Source organism: Nannospalax galili, unplaced genomic scaffold (genome assembly GCF_000622305.1).
Source record: "Nannospalax galili isolate Female #2095 unplaced genomic scaffold, S.galili_v1.0 scaffold989, whole genome shotgun sequence".
Classification (NCBI taxonomy): domain Eukaryota; kingdom Metazoa; phylum Chordata; class Mammalia; order Rodentia; family Spalacidae; genus Nannospalax; species Nannospalax galili.
This window is the reverse complement of record NW_008359507.1, coordinates 99,342-105,249: the sequence shown is the minus strand read 5'-3', so window position 1 is coordinate 105,249 and position 5,908 is coordinate 99,342. Positions and strand designations below refer to the sequence as shown.

At 39.0% G+C, this 5,908-nt stretch overlaps 1 long non-coding RNA gene across 1 annotated transcript in view; it reads left to right on the top strand.

Moving 5' to 3' along the window:
* The window catches only part of LOC115068495, a 14,225-nt gene extending 12,878 nt beyond the window's left edge, over positions 1 to 1,347 (top strand). Inside the window, exon 4 of the long non-coding RNA XR_003847836.1 lies at positions 1,309 to 1,347. This is a non-coding gene — a long non-coding RNA (uncharacterized LOC115068495). The remainder of the gene's footprint in view (positions 1 to 1,308) is intronic.
* Positions 1,348 to 5,908: the final 4,561 nt, after the last annotated feature.

Below are 5,908 nucleotides of genomic sequence, written 5' to 3'. Positions count from 1 at the left end.
AGAGACTCCCAGACAGTAACCCAGCATAGAACTGGGAAAATGAACAGCAGACCCCAATCTTATCTAAAGGCATATTGACAACTGATTGCTGCTAAATGAGGAACACCTGATCTTCCTAAAACAAAGACCTCTAGATAGGCTGACTAGATTCACAGCATGGACAAGTACTGGGGAATGGCTGGGGGTGCTGACACCACAGCAGACAGTAGCAGGGATGACAGAGTATAAAGGCTCTAGTGGGTGGGGGGAGGCTATGGGAGGGTGCCATCTGGGAAGTGGGTATATAGATGAATAAGATTATTTGGGATGTTCTGTATGATATACACACAAAAAAATCAACAAATTTTTAAAAATGAGTTATAGTTGAGGAGGAAGCATAAAAATTTATGTCATGTTAAGTAGTAGAGGTGATAAACATTACCAGTGAAATCTACCTGATGACTTTATATCCAAACAGGTGCCAAGGATCTGATTGCGACCGACCATGACTAGTACATGACTAGATACAAATTAGAGACGCATGTGCCAACATCTAAGCGTTATTAGAAAAAAAAAAAAAAAAAAAGTCTTTCTGAAAGAAACAGTGTATTTTAAAATGAAATGGAGATCTTTTTTAAAAGTTAAAAGCTCATTCAATTTTATGTCTTACAGGGTTTATACTGAGTTCAATATTGTATAACTGTATCGATTCAACTGTGAACCTATATTTTTATAGTCACTTTTGAAACAGGTGTATCTTTGCTCTGGAAATTGTTATTGAGTATGTTAAAGCTTTAACAAAATGCTTCTTCTAAAAAATGAAAATAAATTTAAAAAAAGAAATCAACTTCTAGAAACAGAAGGACCAAATGCATTCCTCTTTGTCCGTTCAGTTATTCTGGCCACCCCATCTCTCCATCTTCTGATGAATACTAACATGTGATGATTTCTGCTGGAGGCCATGCTGGAGGGTAGTGGAGGAGCCTTCCCAGCTTCTGGTGCTTGGACAGCTTACCTCTGGCCTGTAGTAATTCAAACTGTCCTGGAACTACTCCACAGCTCAGGAAGAAAAATACTAAAAATTTGTCTCATTCCGAAAATAAAAAAAAAGATACTTTCTTCAATATTTATCATCATCAGCATAATAGTTTAATATTATGTCTTCTCCAAACCCATTATGATTCCAAACTGAATCGCCTAGAAGTGTGTGTGTAAGGAAGGATAAAAGATAATAGATGTTCTGTAGACATTTCTTACATGCGACTGGGGAGAGTTTTCATTGTCTGCAGTGTAGTGATAATAGGTATTTGGTGATCTGTGTTTCTCCAGATCGAGGATGAAGAAAATGTGAAACCCTCCTCTGCGGCCCCCTGCCCTGGATTCCTGAGACCCCTGCCCCGGACTCCTGAGACCCCTGCCCCTCTTTAGGAATAATGGCTCTTTCTCGTTTCTGTAAACCACTTGATTGCTAGGCTGAGAGGACAAATTGCACTGACCCCATTTTGACTAGTTGCTTCAGGCAAGCCTGGACCTGTCCAGGCATGTCATAATCTCCAAGGCAAACCGGGGCATGTCAAGGGGGCCCAGCCAGGTTTGAGGCCTTATAAGGAATAAACAGGGTCCTCTGGCCCTGAAGATAACAGTCAGCACATCCCACAGCCCTGAGGGCAGCACCCACCAATGAGAAGCCTCCAAGACTGTATCCCTTGTAACCAATCAATTCAAAAGAATGTTGGTGCGTTTGGGCTCTTTGGACCAATCAAGATGTAACTCTGTTATTCCCCTCCTGCCTTGGTCTAAAACCTATAAAAGGCTTCCTCCTCCTGCAATCGGGGCTCTCGGCACAGATCCATTGCGTTGGTGAGGTCTGAGAGCCTGAGCTTAAGCCCGAATAAAGACTCTTTGTTCTTGCATGCCCTCTGGATTCTGTGGTTATTCTTGGGGGTCCATTCTCTGGGCACAACAAAAACACATTTCATATGTTCTGCCTGCAAGGTAAGGCATACATGAGAAACATGAGCAGTAGACCCAGGCTTCTTTCCAACAGCTAGGGGATCAAAGCTCCAAGATTTTGACAAAAGAATTGTATGTGGGAGTTGTCAGGGAGGTGAGAAATGAACCAGCCCATAAAAATCACAAGGTCTCAAATAGAGATAAAAAAATCTTGGAGATAATCGTTTTTAACTACCAAATCCAAATTAACGTAACATATGTGTATATATATAATATCTGAATATAACAAGCATTTAGAAACCTTTAAAAATATTTCATTGATTATTTTTATTTTATGTGTATGAGTGTATTGCCTGCGTGTATATTAAGTGCAGCCATGTCATGCAGTGCCCTTGGAGGAGGTCAAAGACAAAGGTGATCCCTTGTAACTGGAATTACAGATGGTTGTTAGCTGCCATGTGGGTGCTGGGAACCAAACTCTGCTCCTCTTAACTGCTGAGTCAACTCTTCAGCCCCAAGAAACTAAGTTTTAAAAAATATTTTATGGTTTCTTTAAAAATTCATAGACTGTATTTTGGTCACTTTCTGATCCCCTCCCTCATTTCCACTCGTTTCCCACTAACCTCCCAAAACTTTGTGTCCTCTATTGTTATTATTTCCCCTTTTTTAAAGGCCTATGGGGAACATTGTGGGAGGGGAGATAGAATTAGAAACTGATTAAAAATAAACATTTATTTGTCTTTCTTTTAAAGTGCTATTTAGTCTATTCCGTGAATCCTAAGTGTTCTTGGGTATGGGTTTATCCCTAGGAGTCTGGCCAACTTACCAGCATCACTCCAGTAAGGAAAACTGACTCTGCTTGTCCCCGCATCTATCAAATGCTAATAAATCCTCAACTAGGGGTGGAGATTCTTGCCTATGTTCCCCATTCATGTTGGGCCTCTGTCTCCTTTGGATTTTCCCAGGTTTGCACATGCTGTCACAGGCACTAGAACCCAGATTAGAATAGATAGGCCTTAAAACAAAAGCAAATAAGAACGGAGAATATTTACAGACAAGTGTACCTCTCACTACTAATCAAAGAAACCTCTTTTTTGCAACGGATGGAAACTGACAAAATTCCACAACTGCTGAAACTCAGATAATAAGTGATAATGAGGTACCTAGTCACAAGCGACACATTTAAAATGCAACCTTTACATGTAAGGCTCAGGGAACAGATGAAGGAGGCAGAGAAGTGAGTGTATGAGGCAGAGGGACAAGGCGCCCTATGCTGGTTAATGCATCCTAGACACGGTAGGGAAGCCACCCCAGTGAAGTCCCCAGAGCATGGTAATCAAACGAGATCTGCATAGTGACAAAACCAGTTGACACACCAAGACAAATGCAGCTGATCCACAGGGCCCCACCTCAAGATGAAGAGCTACAGGCAATTAATGGTTACCAAGGGAGAGAGAATTAGTTTTCCCTAGATACTAGCTCTCCAAGAGGTTCTCTAATCAGAAATGGACAGTCCTAAACACAGCTACACGTGAGTACCAAATTATGGACTCAGTACATTTTTTTAAAAAAACATATTTTATTTATTATTTTTATTTCATGTGTATGTGTGCATTGCCTGCATGTAGATAAGTACACTTGTGTCATGCAATGCCCATGGGGGACAGAAGAGGCTGTCAGATCCCCTGGAACTGGAGTTATGGACAGTTGTTAGCTGCCATGTGGGTGCTGGGATTCAAACCCAGGTCTTCTGCAAGAACAGCCAGTGTTCTTAACCACTGAGCCATCTCTCCAGCCCAGGCTTAGTATTATATATAGTATTGTTACAAATATATATGTATATATTTGTGTATGTATTTATAAATGTTCATATATAAATATGTGTAACAATAAAAATCAAAGAAGAGAACAGGAAGTTGCGAGAGAGTGAAGGGAGAAACGGAGGACTTGGAGGGGGACTGAGAGACATGGAAATAATGCAAAGACAAGACTCATGAACGAAATTATCAAAAATGTAGAAATAAAGGCAAAAAAGAATAGAGAATATGAAGTTTGTGGAGAGTAGTAAGGTGAGGGTGGAGAGGGGAGAGGTCTGAATATGATATAAATATATTGCATGAAATTTTCAAATCAATAAAGCTATTTAAAAATTTGAAATATTAGAAATGAAACAGAAGAAAACACAGCAGAAAGTATCACCAGTACAATCAACCAAAAAGAATATACACAATGACAAAGTTGATTTCATTGCAGCGATGCTAAATGGCTCAGCATACATAACCACAATGGAATAGGTGCAAAACAACACATAAACAGAAGCAATAACCGAAACCAGAGAGCTATAGGCAGTTGAGGGCTGCTGAGGAAGGGGAAGTAACTTTTCTTCAGGGACAAGGCCTTTGATAGGTTTCCGAACCCCGAATGGTCAACCTTATATCCAAACTAATATGAAATCAACAAACACGAAAAACTGAAACAATTCCATATATTTCATCAGACCACATTGCAATAAAGATTGAGGTCAACAGTAAAACACATTGTAGTAACCACATGAACTCACGGTGATTAAACAACACGCTCATGCAAGGTGAATGTTTAAAAAAAGGACTCAAGAAAGAAATCAAAACACTTATGGAACTAAGTGAAAATGAAAACACAACACAGCAAAACCTCTGGGAAATGTTAAAAGCAGCCCTAAGAGGGAAGTTTATATCTCTAAGCCCCTACATTTAAAAATCAGAAAAAGCACAGATGAATGACTTAATAATACAACTCATGAATATGGAAAAAAATAAGAACAAACCCAAACAAGCAGATGAGAAGAAATAATAAAAAATCAGAGCAGAATTCAATGAAATAGAAACATACTAAATAATGCAAAGAATAAATGAATCTAAGAACTGGTTCTTTGAAGAGATAAACAAGACTCTATTAAGTTATAAAATCTGAAAGAAATGGATGAATTTCTAAATATAATGGAACCACTGAAGTTTAAGAACTGGCCCAACAACTTAAACAGACCTATAACAAATAAAGAGCACAAAACTGTAATTACAAACACTATCAAGATCCATATGGATGCACAGCAGAATTTTATCAAATATTCAGAGGATACACAACCAATATTTCTTAAACTACCAAATAAACTATGAAGAAATAAGAATAAATGAATATCATATACTTATATATTCACACAGGGTATCGACTTTTTGGTTATCAGGTGCTAGGCATAAAGAAATGGCTCAGCAGTTCAGAGTCCTTGCTACCATTCCAGAAAACCCTACTTTGGTTCCCAACACCCATCTGAGGCAGCTCACAACTTCCTGTAATGCTAGCTCCAGGAGATATAAAGGTCTCTTCTAGCCTCCTTGGACACCCACACACACTCACATACACATACAGGCACGGATACAGACATATACACACAAATAAAAATAAAATGTCTTTAAAAAAATAACAAATGCCTCAGTAAAAGGCCTACCAAGCATCTAGCCACAAACTCCCATTGCTTTCTCAGGAAATGTAAAATGAATACTCAGCAAAATCCCCCTATGGCTCAGCTACACACCCAACAATAGCTCAGCAGAAGTATGTGCAAGCATGATTTCACAGTACGATTAACGACAACACATGAAAAAAAACCAAACTGTAACGCAGCAGTGAAAGAAAATAGCCATGCCATGACTGAAACCATGACTCAACAAAAAATAGCCAGTCAACAAACCCCCCAAACACTCAGTAAAAAAGGTAACCATAACTTAACAAAAGCAAATAATGACTCAACAAAATACTAAGGCATGACTTACCAAAACAGGTCTCAAGAAAAGGTTAAAACCTGATCCAGCAAAACCTACCAACAATGACTCAGCAAAAAAGATCCACAAAAAGCCAACTATGATTAGCAGAGTCAATCCATGAGTTGATAAAAATAGCCAACCACTAACTCAGTAAAAAATGAACCATGGCTCAGCAAAAA